Raw genomic sequence first — 18,554 nt, 5'->3', positions numbered from 1 at the left:
AGAACTAGAGGCAAAAAAAATTAGATTATGTGGGTTTACGTCTCAAAACAACTACCTAATTACGAGGCATGCTGTAGCGGTGGCCTCCGGAATTTATGACCACTTGGGGTTCTTTAACATGCACCTAAATCTATGTACAACGGTGTTTTCACATTTCGCCCCCATTGAAATGTGGCTGCCATGGCCGAACAAGAGGTAAATACAATAGAATAAATGCAGGGGCACATTACAATGCATGGCCATGAAACGCAAAACCCTTTCGGTTCAGTATTCCCAAAGGGCTACAAGCGACAATCGACATTGAATCCTCGAAAGCAGGGCAGCCTCCTTTCTGTAGAAGGCTTATCACAGCAGAACACACTTTTTCATCTCACACATTTTAAAGCTATTGGTATAGTCCAACCAATGAAAAGTGGTTGCACGATCCTAAGTTCATTGCTATCAGCCTATTTAATGTCCACTGTAGGATACCCAATCGCCCCATGTCTTATGCCAGCTGATACCATCCCGTGCTTACAAATGTTCTATTTCATCACACTACCTAGTTGTCTGCTGTCTGCAATTGGACATCAATTCCCTTGGTACTCATTCTGCAAGCCTGATAGACTGTCTTTTAATGCAATAGCATTCTTTAAGAACTTGACCTTGTTAGCAGTAGGTCTGCATGCATGTATGTATGTCCACACCTAGCCTGTTTTCTGCCTTAGGTCACTGGGTAGTCTATGGTAAAACAGGTAGAGCATCTGGATGCTGTGTTGAGGGAACTGTTCAAAACCTACCGCCAGCCCAACTTGGGTCATTCATCATGTAAAGCAGTCTATGTGCTGCTCTTCAACAAACCTTTTTGACGCCAAGTCGGGTCACTGGGTATGTGCCAATCTTCAATGACCCTGGGCGACATCTGCCACTGATCTCCAATTACCCTTATCCTGTCATCTACTTTTACCCTGACTGTGTCTAGGTTGGCTGGCCTGTTTCCTCTTAACTAATTAGGTCTTTCTGTCTTCAAATTGAGAACAATCCTCGACCTCCCTAACCTATATTCACTTCCATTTTCCCTACCTGACACTTCTACATCCTGCACTATGCTAGGGTCAGCACAGAGTATAAAGTCTATTTCCTTTCTTGTTTGCCTATTAGGGTTTTTCAAAGCCGACTTTCTGTTGCTGCGCTTCCGTGAACTCTACCAATATCTCTCTACTATATATAAAGTTGATGCCACACTTGCCAGTGACCCGTTGTGCCAACCGTTTTCTTCCTACTTTTGCATTAATGTCGCCCATGGCTACAGCACACCTTGCACATTTTTCATTGCAAATTCAACATCCTCACAAAACTGTTCTATTTCTCCTTACCACTGGAGGTTGGTGAATAGGTTTGTACTACCTGCCATCAATATCTGCTATTAAGCTTTATTAAGACAACTGCAACCCTTTTATTAATACTGTCACATTGTAGTGACAGAGAACAACCAAAGTGTCACAATGCATTGGGCAAACCTGTGCCCAGCAAAACAAGTAACACTCAACACAATGATAGCAGTGAGTACTCGACCGTCGAAATATCGTCTGCAGGTCAGGCGCATCGGCTTTCATGCACGAGTCGTAAAAAGTTCCAGTTGCATTGTTGGTGCCTTCATGCTTTCCAGAAAGTACTACACAATTCATGTTGGGCTTACATCCCCATTAAACATGGTTCGGTGACAACAGACACAACCAGTGATAACATTCAACTTCCGATACAGAAAGGTGTCTCTTGTGACAATATACCAAGAGAGACTGCTCCGTGAAAAATTTTCACCGAAAACAAGCTATTTAAACGCAGGTCACTACTGCAAAACTCATCAATGTTGCCAGCTATGTACTTATGATTTAGAAGCCCTACCCTGTATTCCCTCTCATCTGGAACATCTCTGTAGCAGAGGACATGGCTGTTGGCCAGCTCTGTATAAGCTTCCCATTTTTTCAAACTTCATTACGGCCAATGATATCTCAGGCAATGCCCGACAATACCTCAAAAGGCCCCACTAAGCTAGCCTCATGTAGGGTCCACATGTTAAATGTTGCCAGGTTCAATTTGTAGTGGCAGCCTGTACAGATACAGAGATTCTCGGCACCCTCTGCCACATTGCAGGTCTGACTGCCGCCTTGTTCAGTTCCTTTGCAGCCGTACTGGGTACGTGCTGCTCTTGACTGAAAGACTGTGACGCCAACTTGGATCACAGGTGTCAGCACTTTTCATATTATTCTTCATACAAATTATATATAATCAAGAATTTTGCACCAATTATAGGATTGCTAATGACTAAAGTCGTCAATGATCTCTAAAGAATGAATAAACCACCAATTTTCTTCCTCTCAAAGCTTTGAGAGTATGTTATTTCCCCAAATCTGAACCCCAGGGTGGAGTATTTTTACTGTAGATTTAAAATCTTCAGACTGACCAATTTTGCAGAAAAATTAGGTCAACTTTTTCAGGGTGATGGTGAAGTGACAAAATAATTTCTGCTGGTAAACATGCCTTGCTTATTCATGAATACAGATGGAGTTGCATAAACACTTATCAGATTAGACAAAATATATGGAAAAAGATCTTTACAATTCTGCATTTGGGCAGTAGTTGGCATCAAAGCAATTGCCACTCGACTCGCTAGCAGCAGAGCAACCAGCGTCCATTCCCATAGTGTAACTAAACTGTGTATGAGCGCATGCAAGAAACCTCCACGTTTGTCTGCCACTAAATTTTTTTTTCAAGGCAAATGACTGTGCTTCTTCATCAATCTCAAGTAGTGGTTCAGGACCCCTTTAAAAAGTACCACATACAGACAGTTGCAGTGCTCCATTCCTATTTCTAAGGAGATTGTGCCATGACTATAGGAACCTGGACAACCTTTCACCTTCGAATTATACATATATAGCCATTCAGAAGACAACAAAAGCTCAAGTTCAAGATCCTAACAATTGAAATGACTATATACCTATGGGATGCTGTGTGATGCATACAGATGTGGCCGTTAACTCGAGAAGAGGACAAATAACTTTCTCAAATCCAACACACCCCTAGATACAAGCCACTTGGAGCTATGAAGGGGACTTTTCAGACACCTTATTATTTGAGCTGCAGATTATATTAAGCCTTGCCAACTTCTCTAAAATCAACAGAACCTACGTATATACTGACAGGCTCAGCGCACTTAAAGAAAAAAATAAACATTGCGTATTTGTGAGCAGATACAAAAACTTCACAAATTCCACACGTGAACAGTATTCTCCACTGGGTGCAGGCACAAATGGTCATCACAACAACATTACTGGCCCCCGTGTGGTTCACATTTACTCTTTCTCAACCTCTATATCTTCTCTATCACTTCCCTTTACCCCCACTCTGTTTTCAGTGCCCAAAAATCCATTATACAGTATGATACACATGTCCTTATCCCCTTAAGCGTCTGCTTCATTCCTCACAATCTTTCTTGAGTGAAAGAAATCTCTGTGCAGAGACTTCAAGTGAGGGTGACCTTTACAGCAGCCATCACTTCCACCAGGGGTCAGCGATACATACACATTGTCCAGTGTCCACAGTGCTCTGCTCCTGCATCTGATGCTCGCCATCTACTTTAGACATACCTTGGGCCCCTGGGACAAAAACAACTCGCGAAACTGTACTTAAAGGTGTAAACTGAACACTGATCAACCAGAAGACTATGAACAATGGTTTATGGACAACACATTCTTTAAGTCTGTTGCAGTATCTCAATGAAACGAGCCTGCATACATATACCGGGTGTTTCAGCTAACTTTCAAAATTTTTTTAAAGGTTGCCTGGGGCAGATGGCACAATTCTAGTTCATGAACTGGTCTACTCTAAGAGGTGGACATTATTTGTACGAAGAATTGAAATTCATAAACGACTAATTAAGTTTGTAACTACTTACTTTATGGCCCATAATACAATTTACAAATTCTAGCCGTGGAGTTCGCCATGTGGATCCAGTTGCAATGAATTCTCAGGATGACACCAGTTTCAAGATATTAATTCATGAACTGTGCGGAGAAATGCATTGGAATTTCAGTTACTTTTGTACTTGAATGCAGAAAACAATGCTTTGTTAAGAATGTAAGTGGAACGACTATGCATTTCTCTGCAAAGTTTGGGAATTAATATCTCGAAACTGGTGTCCTTAGAATTCATTTTAAATGGATTCACCTTGTGAGCTCCATGGCTAGAATTTTTGAATTGTGATATGGGCCATAAAGTAATTAGTTAAAAAGCTGATTAATTATTTTTGTTAATTTGTTGATATGAGTAGTGTCTGCTGCTTTGAGTAGACCACCTGCTGAACTAGAACTGTGCTATCTGCCACAGGCAACCTTAAAGAATTTTTGAAAGCGTTTTTTAAAACAACCTGCACAGTTTCATATGGACATTATGCCGGGTGGCAACCAACGAGAATAATAAGCGTTTTGTTGAGGGCAAGGGTCACTGACACACTCTTGGCGATGCGGGCATTCATGGTTAGCACTGCGACTGATACATTAAAGAAGGTTCCAGAACATGAGTGCCATGTAACATTTCTTTGGAAAGTACTATTATAGGCTTTTGAGAGCCTGACATTTCAGTTTGTGTGAACATGCCGTTAATTGCACACTGTGCGTTGGGTGGCAGCCACATGGTCTGCCTGCACGGGGCCTTTCGCAGTGCGGAAAAAGAATTGCTGGTCCATAATAATTGTACATACCTCACCAAGACAAATGGCTCTTTGAAATGCATATAATGGCGGGCAGATCAAGAGGCTCCCCCGAACCACCCATCCTTCTCCCGAGACATGCTGGCTCCTCTGCACATTGAGTGTGCAAAAAGGCTCCCTCTGATTACCATTTCAGGCTCCATAAGCATTAATAAGCTCTTATGTTAAGTCTGTGTGTAAAAAGAATAGTGGAAAAAGGAAGGGAGGGGCACTGCGGAAAAGCTGGTGGGCTTTCCCAAGTTTAGTAGCCCCTGCCTTGTGCAACTGTGCACTGTTCTATCTAAGAAAGGCCTAGTGAGGCATAGTGTGTAAACAAGTACTATTCTATTCAGCTGTCACATCAAGGAACATCACATGGTCATCGCCACTGAAATACGTGCTGCAAAATGATCACCAAAAATGTCTCTGCAACCTTCAACACATCTGATCTCAACCGTACCTTAATATAACTAAAGAAATTGTTAATAATATATTTCCACAATGTGTGTCTACATACCTATCTGGTACCACACTTGACAGTGGCATCGTGGTGTTGTCAGTGTCATTTCACATCATATCAGTGTTCAATATTGTTTCATTGCATTTTTAAAACACAATGAAACATCTTTTCACATTATGCTGGGAAATGCTATGAATAACCCTAGCAGCTCAACATATCCCAGCATACGATAACGCTTGTGCAACAAAATGCTATGCAGCATACCGCAAACATATGCATTTTCCCAGCTAATATTTTACTTTTATTAATACGTAGACACCTACCTGGCTTAACTGTATGGATAGAGAAATGCTATATGAGTTCACAAATTACACAGAAGCTTGGAAAGAAAAACCTGCACTGAAATGGTCACATGTTGGTGTAGGCGCCTCTTCACATGGTTGTAACATGCCTAAGTCTGAAGGCATAGGTGTCGCCGAAATGGCTGAGTGGGTGTGGAGGTAATTCTTAGGAGTGGTACTTGCCAGAAAGAAAAAAAACTCTCCCACATGTTTATTTATTATATGTCGGTAAATTGTTGCCTAAAATAGATTTAAACTAAAGGTGAGCAAAAGTACAATTTTTCAGATTGCATGGAATATGGATCGAATAGGGCCAGAAGTGAAACAAGTCAAATGTAGAATATGTTTCAGATGGTTTCCGAAAAATGAACAGCTATGATCAAAATATGTATAAAACTATGTGCACATCCTGGTGCTTATAACATTGGCAACTTTCTGTCGTTTTGTACAATGTTATGAAGCACTGTTAACTAAAAGCACAAGTGAAGCATAAGGAACAAATGAGGAATTTGCTTGCACACAAAGGGCTCATCAGAGAGCACAAATGATCTCTGTATAGCTAGGAAAGTGTAGCTCCCTTAGCAACGCATACACCCCCTATTACGCACACTATCATATTTTAAGCCTATGTTATGGCCAAGGGGGTGAACACGTAATGCTTAAACTGTTTGAAGGCTACTAAAAAATATTTCAATTTACGAAGTGCCCATTCGAAAGCATCAAATATTCACACTAACTTATTCAAAATAAAAACAGTAACTTCATGAATTTATGATCTTAAGAACATGCCCTCTGCACAATCTTTTTAGTGAGGAAATTCCTCATGAGAGACTGGCACAAATGGAATTTACAAAGAAGCTTTACAAATGTTGAAAACATTATTGGATCAATATCTCGCCTTCTGTGCACAAATGTATGATACAGTGCAGGTGTCCTTGTATGCTCGATTCAAGATGTAAATTTTATACAAATATTTCTACAGATATATGTCCCACCAGTGCTTATACAAACGCTGATACAGTTCTAGAAATAAAATGTAGGAATGAATTAGGCATAGGAGATTTGACATTTGACTCAAGGCTTAAATTACTCATGTGTATTATATAGTTATAACAAGTGCCTTCTGTGCTAATAATTACCTTCCAACTTTCCCCACTTAACCTCTCTTGCAGCCCCCGATAGATTAAAATTCTAACATCAATATATTTCATGCTGTCATTCAAGTACTAAAATACCAAGAACGGACAATGAATACTCATTCAACAGGCATTTATTTGGTGCTCTAAGGAAACAGACAATGGAAAGAAAACTGATCAAACAATCAATTGCTCTAAAAAAGTACCCATCTGAAAAAAAAAGAGAACTGAAAAAAAGCAGGCGTGACCACAATAAGATAAAAAGAATACCCAGGATGAACCACCTAAACCAGAAGCTAAAGGCAACAAATACATGAATTGGTCTAAAAGAACAAGTTCATATGTATACTACAATGAATATACATAGGTTATAGGGGCATGCAAACAGTAATTTTTGAGATAGGGATGAACATTGATTACTTTTCGAATGAAAAGCCAAAATATAACAAAGCATATTGCTGACACTTTACCGCCTTCACTATATCGAGGTATAACTGTATCCTTTAATTTTCTCAGCTATAATGAAATTATGTGGGTCAGCTTTCATGATTTCTTTTGATTTATGTTCTATTACATGCTGTGAAGAGATTTAGAGCAAATATGGTGACCTGAATAAAGTGTTCCAGGACTCCTTTAAGAGCACAGAGATGTTTATGCTACCTGATGCAGTACAGCACTATGAAACATGCTACATGTCTGTAGATTTGTAATTCACAGTCGAGTTCAAGATGGTTGTGGACCTACTCTAGTGTGTCATGATGCTGTGCTCTCTTATGTCTGCTCAAGTGATGAGACTGCGTAAAGGACCTGGAGCAGACAGTGCAACTGTATGGCCGGTCACCTGTATGAATGCGCTGGTGTACCTTCATGACACTCTTCAATGAGAAGCTCTGAAGGCATGAAGGGCACTGATATGGCTTTTCACCTGTGTGGATGCGCAGGTGTTCTTTCAGGTGGTTCTTTCGCGAGAAGCACTGAGAGCATGAAGGGCACTGATATGGCTTCTCACCTGTGTGGGTGCGCAGGTGTTGCATAACCTTGCCCTTTTCTGAGAAGCTCCGAGAGCATGAAGGGCACTGATACGGCTTCTCACCTGTGTGAGTGCGCAGGTGTCTCGTAAGCTTGCCCTTTTCTGAGAAGCTCCGAGAACATGAAGAGCACTGATATGGCTTTTCGCCTGTGTGGGTGAGCAGGTGTCTCATAAGGTTGAACTTTCCTGAGAAGCTCCGAGAGCATGAAGCACACTGATATGGTTCCGCGCCTATGTGGGTGTGCAGGTGCTCTTTCAGGTGGGCCTGTTGTGAGAAGCTCTGAGAGCATGAAGGACACTGAAATGGCTGCTTGCCAGTATGGATGCTGGCATGCATTTCCAGACGATAAAGTTTATCAGTCACATAGTCACATAATTGACATCGGTGGAGGCATCCTTGCTTCAAGTTGTCACATTTGGCAGTTGATAGAGAAATAGAAGGGCTCGATGCTGCACAAATAAAACAAAAGTAAGCAAAGGTTATTGGGAAATGCCAAAAGAACAAAGATGCTAAATTTAATGACAAGCTTTCTTTTTCATTTATTTGAGATACCTTCAGGGTGGTTTCAAGTATGATGAAACAAAGAACTCCTTATGGCCCTTTTTAATTTACCCAATATTTCTGCATCGGAATGCTTCGTTTGTGAAGTCCACCAACAAAAATTATTTTTCGGAAAGGCAAAAAAATTACAAAGTGACAAAATGTGGAGTGTTTGAAGGCTTTCATGGGTTTCTACGAACCTCAGAGAAAAATTTTAAAATGTTTTGGCCCATCTTGCTCTGTCATCCTCAATGAGCAATCGAGGCCCAGAGGCCACATTTGGCACTTGCAAAACTTGTTACAATTTGCTGGCACAACAAATTTATCTCATAAGAGATTTCATCAGTGGGTTTCTTCTCAATCACACGCTGAACTTTGGCAACATTTTCACAAGTTGATATTGCAAGAAGCCAGCATGGAAATACCGTATTTTTCCCATATAACCCGGCAACATGTACAATTGGCACCCTCTTTCAGAATAGCCGCTAAGCATGGACAGTTGTGCTAGTTTGCTGTGAATAGCATTATGCTAGATCGTACTAGTGCACAAATAAACATGGACAAGCTGAGAAAAGACAACAAGAACGCCAGTTCCTCTTGTCCTTTGCTTGTCTGTGTTTAGTTGTGTGCTGGAACTATGTTTCATATTGCTTTCAGAACAGCCTAGAAAGAAAAGAAAGATATGTGCGTATAACCCACGAAAATAACTGCACACAACTCTCAGATATTTACAGAAACATTTGGGGATAAATGGCTTGTCCATGTTGTATCTTCAGCCAGTGACTCTGTTCCACCATTTGCACACTGGTGAGCCTTTGAGCACAGCTTATCATGATCCTAGTTTTACTTTGCTGGTGTCGTGTGCACAATTCGCTAACTGCTAAACGCAAAATGACGACCCGCGCAGAGGAGGAGAATGACTCACAAAGTGGAAGGGAGCATCAACACACAGGGCTGGAAAGATGGTGGGGTTCGCCAAGAGATAACGAAAGGTGGGTAATCGAGAACTTTGCCCTGAAGTGTAGCTTCGTGGCAGCGCACGCTGTGCTGCCAGGAAGCCAGGCCTAAAATCCAAACTCCTGGGATCTTCCCCCCAACCCTGACCTTACTGTGAAAATTTAGCAATTTTTGGTGCAGGTTATATGCGTCAAAATACGGCAACTTGTCTATGAGTGATCTAGCCATTCTTCACCCAAGAAGATTACTCGCTAACCTGGGCTTTTCTCAGTGTCATCCCTATAGGCTTAACAATGTTGACAACATTTTCAGGCACAGTTTTGTTCAAAGTGAAAAAAATTGACACGCACTCTGCTCCTTGTGCTGTACCATCAGAAAACAGTGGCAAACAATTGCTGGAAGTGGCAAGGAATGCTGAAAACAAACTGCTCCCTCTGCAAAGCATAATGCATTTTAACACACTAACAGGTGAACGCATAACATATCGTACAAACCCATGTATAATACAATCTTTTTCTAAATTTTACCATGTGAAATTTCTGCCTCGTATTATATGCGTATCCCAGAGCTTTCTGTCCAATATTTGCCGTTCCGGTGTCATTGTTTCTCAGTGCTATCATCATCAAGACTCGTAGTGGAGGATGCATCATATTGTGGTGGTACCATTATGACCACGCCATGAATCGGCACTTTCACGTAAATTCAATCTCACACGATGTTGGGACTGCGAAAACAGTACCCAGCTGCCTTTAAAGGGACACTAAAGGCACATACTAAGTCGACAAGGACTGTTTAAATACCATTTCAGGAACCTCACAATGCTTCTTTCTTGCCAAAAAAAGTCTTAGTTTATGAGAAAATTGCACCTGAATACTTTTTTTGAAATTCAAATCTCCCGCCAATGAACCAGGGGAGTGCTGATGTTGCATATGCCATCACCACGCTTTGCTGCCGTTGGATTAGTAATATGCTGCCCGACAGATGGTGGTACCGAGCCAAGACAGAGCAGTGGATTCGCCGCTGCAGCTGCGTTTTGGTCAAATTGCATAGACCGTTCGGGCATTTCGCGACATTACATGGAAGTTTAAGTCTCTGCTACCTGCAGTTTGTGCAAGTTTCACAAGTCAGCAAAACCAGCGCAGCACTACGCGATAATCAACCCTTTCAACCGCTTGCATCATTGCCAAAGGTAATTTCAATTAGTTCTTTTTTCTAAATATGAGATAGAACTGGACAAGTAGCATTTTCTTTTGTCTTATAATATAATACAATTATGTTTTTTTGCAATGAGTGGTTGAGTACTAGTGACGGAATTTAAGTCAGGAGTGCTTTCGTAATCAGGCAAGTACTTGAATGTCCTGGGGGGGTCTCTAATCATGTCCTGCATTTACCTTGATATCTCGATTATTAAGGCTCTGTTTGCGATAATACTGACACATTAGAGATTCTCGAGCACTAATCTATCACTTTAGCTTGACTTAATATTTGCCTTGAGCGTCCCTTTAAAACGAAAGTTATTTTAGCTGCCGAGACCATCGGTAATTGGGCCACGGAGTGGCCCTTTGGTGTCACTGAAAGCAGTGTTCGCGGCTGGAGGAAGCAAAAGGGTGCAATTTTTTCGTGCTGTGGCCTGAGAAGAAGTTTACGGGAGATGAAGAATGGAGTCTTTCCCGAGACCGACACCGCTTTCATGGCACCGCCTTTGTGCGATGCCAACGGGCTGCTCACCTGGCTGTGAACATTGAGCTGCTACAAGCTAACGCATGACAAATTGCCCCGGAGAAAGGCATTCCACGGAACGACTTCAAGGTCAACAAAAACTGGGTATTATGTTATATGCGCGGGGTGCACTGGATTTTCTTGGAAATTAGATGTGCACTTGTCTCCTTGTGCTTTGCTCAGCTTTCCTCAGTCAGAACACCCGATTAATGGTATAAGTCAGTGCCAGAGTCACGAGCACTGAGGCAGACACAACTGAATCAAAGAGCACAATCGCGCATTGGAACCAGGTAAAAAAAGGCAGACAGTTTCGTTTCCTGCACAAAATGATTGCACAATGTGGGAACAAGCAGACAAAATGGAAGTACGTCTCTCTAGGTACGGCACAGAGTAAAACAAAGACTCGCAGACGTTGTCGTAGGTTTTATAATTTTTCTAATCATTATATTGTTTTCTGCAACAACAGACCAAACAAATAGCTGATGTTGCCATTAAAGTTTGTGAGTGATCAGTATGATGGTATCACCACGAATCTCGACTGTCCTCACTGAGAACAGGACACTAAAAGAAAAAAAAAAACAATGCTCTGACCTCAGAAAACTACAAGCTGACGAAGCAAGCTGAACTCATTGAGCAATAATCTCGTCTGAACGATATAGAGATCAGGGGTGTTCAAAATGCTAAAGATAAAAACTTGGTCAAAGTGCTGTGTAGAATTGGAACGAAAGTTAAATGCCAAGTCGAACCATCGGATATTGATACTGTTCGCAAGTTTGCCACACCAAATCACCCGAAAGCAATTAATGTTGTAGTTAGGTTCCTTTCCCGTAGCAAAAACAATGAACTTAAAAGGAAAGTTTGGAAAGCAAGGCTCATAACTAAGGAACTTAGTTTATGCAGTGAGCCATTGAAGATCTACTTCAATGATCATTTAAGTCCCCACAAGAAAGCCCTTTTCTCTGCTGCCTTGAAGCTGAAAAAAAAAAAAGATGAATGGCAGTTCCTGTGGACGGATCAATGTGTGATAACTGCCCGTCAGAATGTGTCAAGTGTAGTACACAAAATCAAGTCACAGACAGACCTTGGTATTTTTACGGAGGGCCATAATGAGCAGTGATCCTGACTGTTCAACGTGCCTGTTTGCTTGATCTCTCCGGAAACATTTAAATACCAAATTCCGCATTCTCCAGATTTCTCTCTTATACACTTGAATATTTGTAGTCTCCAATGCCATGACACTAAATTTTTTCATCTATGTGTCGTTTATCTAAAACTTGGCTCGTAGATTCGTCATTTGTTAACTATTTATCCCAGGGTACAACCTTGAGTAAGACAGTCAGCGATTTGCTACAACCGCTTTTTTACAGGGAGGGCAGCTCTATAAAGATAGCATCAAATATACGGTATGAAAAGACCTATGTTTTACTATAGAGTAGTGTGAATCACTATTTATAAAAATTTCTTCTAGTGCCACTTCAAATTGCTATATATATGTATATATATATATACCTCTTATATGAATATACCTCCTATATACCTCCTATATGAATACAACAATCAAACCTCGGCCCTCAGTCTCCAGCAGCCGCGAAGCAACTGACCACGGCGGCGGTCAGATCTGTGACGCAGCAGAGGGTGCTAAGAATACCTGGCTTCGGACAGGCCGCCATTGGAATCTGAACCTGGCAACGTTTAACGTTAGAACGTCATCTAGTGAGGCGAGTCTAGCAGTGGTATTGGAGGAATTAGAGGGTAGTAAATGGGATATAATAGGGCTCAGTGAGGTTAGGAGGACAAAAGAAGCATATACAGTGCTAAAAAGCGGGCACGTACTGTGCTACCGGGGCTTAGCGGAGAGACGAGAACTAGGAGTCGGATTCCTGATTAATAAACAAATAGCTGGTAACATACAGCAATTCTATAGCAATAACGAGAGGGTGGCAGGTCTTGTTGTGAAACTTAATAAGAGGTACAAATTGAAGGTAGTACAAGTCTACGCCCCTACATCCAGTCATGATGACCAGGAAGTCGAAAGCTTTTATGAAGACGTGCAATCGGCGATGGGTAAAGTCAAAACAAAATACACTATACTGATGGGCGACTTCAATGCCAGGGTAGGCAAGAAGCAGGCTGGAGACAAGTCAGTGGGGGAATACGGCATAGGCTCTAGGAATAGCAGAGGAGAGTTATTAGTAGAGTTTGCAGAACAGAATAATATGCGGATAATGAATACCTTTTTCCGCAAGTGGGTTAGCCGAAAGTGGACATGGAGGAGCCCGAATTGTGAGACTAGAAATGAAATCGACTTCATACTCTGCGCAAACCCTGGCATCATACGAGATGTAGACGTGCTCGGCAAGGTGCGCTGCAGTGACCATAGGATGGTAAGAACTCGAATTAGCCTTGACTTCAGGAGAGAACGGAAGAAAATGGTACATAAAAAGCCAATCAATGAGTTAGCGGTAAGAGGGAAACTAGAGGAATTCTGGATCAAGCTACAGAACAGGTATTCGGCTTTAACCCAGGAAGAGGACCACAGTGTTGAAGCAATGAACGACAATCTTATGGGCATCATTAAGGAGTGCGCAATAGAAGTCGGTGGTAACGCCGTTAAACAGGTTACCAGTAAGCTATCGCAGGAGACGAAAGATCTGATCAAGAAACGCCAATGTATGAAAGCCTCTAACCCTACAGCTAGAATAGAACTGGCAGAACTTTCTAAGTTAATCAACAAGTGTAAGACAGCGGACATAAGGAACTATAATATGGATAGAATTGAACAGGCTCTCAGGAACGGAGGAAGCCTCAAAGCAGTGAAGAAGAAACTAGGAATAGGCAAGAATCAGATGTGTGCGTTAAGAGACAAAGCCGGCAATATCGTTACTAATATGGATGAGATAGTTCAAGTGGCTGAAGAGTTTTAGAGATTTATACAGTACCAGTAAGACCCACGACAATAAGGTGAGAGAGAATAGTCTAGAGGAACTTGAAATTCCACAAGTAACGCCGGTAGAAGTAAAGAACGCCTTGGGAGCTATGCAAAGGGGGAAGGCAGCTGGGGAGGATCAGGTAACAGCAGATTTGTTGAAGGATGGTGGGAACACTGTCCTAGAAAGATTGGCCGCCCTATATACACAATGCCTCATGACCTCGAACGTACCGGAATCTTGGAAGAACGCTAACATAATCCTAATCCATAAGAAAGGGGACGCCAAAGACTTGAAAAATTATAGACCGATCAGCTTACTGTCCGTTGCCTACAAAGTATTTACTAAGGTAATCGCAAATAGAATCAGGAATACCTTAGACTTCTGTCAACCAAAGGACCAGGCAGGATGCCGTAAAGGCTACTCAACAATAGACCATATTCACACTATCAATCAGGTGATAGAGAAATGTGCGGAATATAACCAACCCTTATATATAGCCTTCATTGATTACGAAAAAGCATTTGATTCAGTCGAAACCTCAGCAGTCATGAAGGCACTACGGAATCAGGGTGTAGATGAACCATATGTAAAGATACTGGAAGATATCTATAGCGGTTCCACAGTCACCGTAATCCTCCACAAAGAAAGCAACAAAATCACAATAATGAAAGGCGTCAGACAGGGAGATACGATCTCTCCAATGCTATTCACAGCATGTTTACAGGAGGTATCCAGAGACCTGGAGTGGGAAGAATTGGGGATAAAAGTTGATGGAGAATACCTTAGCAACATGCAATTCGCTGATGATATTGCCTTGCTTAGTAACTCAGGAAACCAATTGTAATGCATGCTCACTGACCTGGAGAGGCAAAGCAGAAGGGTGGGTCTGAAAATTAATGTACAGAAAACTAAAGTAATGTTTAACAGTCTCGGAAGAGAACAGCAGTTTACGATAGGTAGCGAGGCACTGGAAGTGGTCAGGGAATACATCTACTTAGGGCAGGTAGTGACCACGAATCCAGATCATGAGACTGAAATAACCAGAAGAATAAGAATGGGCTGGGGTGCGTTTGGCAGGCATTCTCAAATCATGAACAGCAGGTTGCCACTATCCCTCAAGAGGAAAGTGTATAACAGCTGTGTCTTACCAGTACTCACCTACGGGGCAGAAACCTGGAGGCTTACGAAAAGGGTTCTGCTGAAATTGAGGACGATGCAACGAGCTATTGAAAGAATGATAGGTGTAACGTTAGGGGGTAAGAAAAGAGCAGAGTGGGTGAGGGAACAAACGCGGGTAAATGACATCTTAGTTGAAATCAAGAAAAAGAAATGGGCATGGGCCGGACATGTAATGAGGAGGGAAGATAACCGATGGTCATTAAGGGTTACGGACTGGATTCCAAGGGAAGGGAAGCGTAGTAGGGGGCGGCAGAAAGTTAGGTGGGCGGATGACATTAAGACGTTTGCAGGGACAACATGGCCACAATTAGTACATGACCGGGGTAGTTGGAGAAGTATGGGAGAGGCCTTTGCCCTGCAGTGGGCGTAAATAGGCTGATGATGATGATATGTTTGTGTGTATATATATATATATATATATATATATATATATACATACAGTCGATCCCGGACATACAGAATTCGAGAAGAATAGCTAAATAGTTCGATATATCGATAATTCGAAATATAAAATATGCATGTCCAAAGCTTCTCAAACAACTCCACACATCTCAAGGCAGTTTCCCGATGTGACTAATGGGAACTTACCGATCTGTGCCTCCAAGGCGCGTAAAAAAAACAAAAACACAGCACGATGACCAGAGCACTTTATTTCGGAAGGAAAAAAATCTGTGACCTTTGCTTGCTTTTTCTTCTGAACCATCAAGTTCATTAAGCTGTCCTCAAGCTTGTTGACAGTGTCCAAATGAGAGAGGCCAGCTCCTTCCATTGTGCCACGGCAGCAGCGCTGATGCGTGCCATTGTGCCACACAAAGATGATGCAAGCTCAGCAGCAGTGCATGGTGGTTGGTCCTTTTCATCGGAACCTTCACCGTTTCTCGAGTCTGCGTCTTCGTCACCCATGATGTCAGCTACAATCTCCACATCAGTGCGATCCGCTACAGCTTGCACGCCGTACTTCGGGTGTTGCGAGGAATTCCGAATGCCGCGGGGCCCGACTTCTTTTTTTCACCAGCCTCCACGGGTCGAATGATGTCCACCTTTGTTGAAAAATCCAAATTCTTGCGTTTTTTCGGGGCCATGGCTCCGGAACACGTGCCAAAAGCGGAAAGAAAAACGCACTGCACCACACGAGCCTCAAGCCTTCATGCTGGCCTCGTGAATAAGAGGAACAAAGCGAATTGAAAGACGCACCGCTCCGCATCTCCGCACTACCACAAGCCCAAGCTGCACTGACCTCGTTTGTCTTGCTGCGCCAGCGGTGTCAGCCAACCAGAACACAGGAAACGGGCGCCTGCGGTCAGTGTGGTTTCTCCCTCCTGCTTCTCTTTCACACCCAAACACACTCCAAGTGCTCCTCGTCACGTGCCTTATACCCACACGCCCCTTTCTCAGAGTGCGGGGTGGTGTGCGTGAGATCGCGGAACTTTGTGAGAAGCGCACTTGCAGGGGCGGGGTATGGTGGGAGAAGCGCACTTGCTGGGGCGCAGCTCAGCACCGAGTTCGATACATCGATATGCCGGTGCACGGGAGTTCTATATACGTGAACAATAGCACTATACCTTTGCATGGAATTCCCAAGGGGATTTTTTAACTGTTCGATATAGGCAATAATTTGATATATCCGATATATAATTCGATACATACATACATACATACATACATACATACATACATACATGTATGTATGTATTGCAAAAATATATCCGCAATGTAAATGACCACAAAGCCATCACATTGAAATTAAGGTTAGAAACATGGGACAGTGTTTATAGGGTCACTACCACTGATGAAAAGCTTGAAGCCTTTCTTGAAATAGATCGTGGTTACATGAGCAGTTCTTATTGTACGATATCCAATAGAAAAGGTTTGAAGAGAAAACCGTGGATAACACAAGGCCTCTTAAAATCGATAATTCATAAGAATAATCTACATAAGAAACTTAAGCCCTGTCCTTATACAATAGACCTAGAGACAAGATACAATATGTATAAGAAATGCATTGAAAAGTTATCGTATATTTGAAAGGCTGAAATTATGCGTGTAGCTAGTAATACTACTGAAACATGAGAAGTTTTAAACACCGCTATGAATCACGTAATGCACCAAACTAAAGTGATAGCTATTACTGATGGAAACAGTGTCATAACTGAACCATATGCACTCGCACAGAGATTTAACAGTTACTTTGCTGAGGATACTGCAGCTTTTACCTAAAAACAATTCGCGAACTTTGAGCACCCTCATGATTTACCTATAATAAACTATCACCACAGCTCCTTTTACCTGGTTCCTACTAATCCTGCTGAGGTTCGTAGTGCTGTGCTTTTATTAAACAACACAAATTCTGTAGGACATGGTGACTTACCTTTAGTCCTGTTGAAACCATCAGTGAATTTTATAGCGAAACCTTAGCAGACGTGACAAATACAGCGTTATCATCTGGTGTATTTCCGGCAGTTTTGAAACTTGGCAAAATAACACTGGTATTTAAACCGAACAACAAACTATTAGTCCAAAATGACCGGCCTATCACATTGTTTTCGCCTCAGTCCAAGATAATCGAGAAACTACTTCTTAAACCAATTAGACTTTACTTCAACAACAACAGTATTTTGATACAGTATTTGATAGTCGGCGTTCGTGTTGTCCACTTCTCTACTCTTGTGTCCTGTCTGCACACCTCACCTCTTTTTTGCATAATGAATCCTTACCAACTAGCTCAGCTTTCTGTCGTTCTAAGTATTTTATCAAGCGCACAATATGGCTACATGAAAGCGAAAAGTACAAAAATAGCCTTGCTGACCTTGACTGGAAAAATCAGGCAAAATGCCGAAAATAAGATCCTCACAGTGGGAATATTTTTGACCTGACGAAAGCATGCGATGTTAACAATCAAATGAAACTGCTGTATAAATGAGAGGACTATGGTATTCGTGGCACTCCTAACTAGTTAACAGAAAGCTATCTGACGAATAGGAAACAGTATGTTTGCATCAATGGACAAAGTTGTCAAAGAAACCATTAATAAAGATGGCCCACAGGGGCCAATATTAGGTCCTCTCTTGTTCATTGTATTCATAAATAATCTTACATCGTACATACTAGAAGAATGTGTCCTGTATGCAGATGACACAAATGTTTTCATAGTGGCTGAGAATGAGAAAGATTTATACAGAAAAGCAAATCACACTCTTAGCTGGCTCTCTACTGGTTACACAGAAATGAATTGATGCCCTATCTTAGGCTCTTCATTTAGTAATTTTATAATTTTTTTCTGCTAAAAACACGTCAATTGGTGAGGATGGCAAGTTGATATTTAATGCTGTTGCTCTCCAAGAAGTTAGTCATAAGAAATTCTTAGGATTAGTGATAGACGAACATCTGACGTGCCACAAACGCGTACATGAGATAACTAAGGAAGACGTACAAAAACGTACCAATATTTTATAAGCTACGGTATCTATTTCCACTACAAACCCTTCTAATCCTTTACCGTAGTTCAGTTGAAACATTACAGCCAATTGAGGTAGCT

The 18,554-nt window shown here is 41.8% G+C and overlaps 1 protein-coding gene across 2 annotated transcripts in view; it reads right to left on the bottom strand.

The window, feature by feature from the left end:
- LOC126538763 (uncharacterized) overlaps nucleotides 1-18,554 on the bottom strand; it is a 49,685-nt gene that overhangs the window by 12,091 nt on the left and 19,040 nt on the right. The gene's annotated exons all lie outside the window — the stretch shown is intronic.

This window comes from Dermacentor andersoni, chromosome 8, assembly GCF_023375885.2.
Source record: "Dermacentor andersoni chromosome 8, qqDerAnde1_hic_scaffold, whole genome shotgun sequence".
In the NCBI taxonomy this organism is placed as follows: Eukaryota; Metazoa; Arthropoda; class Arachnida; order Ixodida; family Ixodidae; genus Dermacentor; species Dermacentor andersoni.
This window is presented reverse-complemented; position numbering and strand designations above follow the sequence as displayed.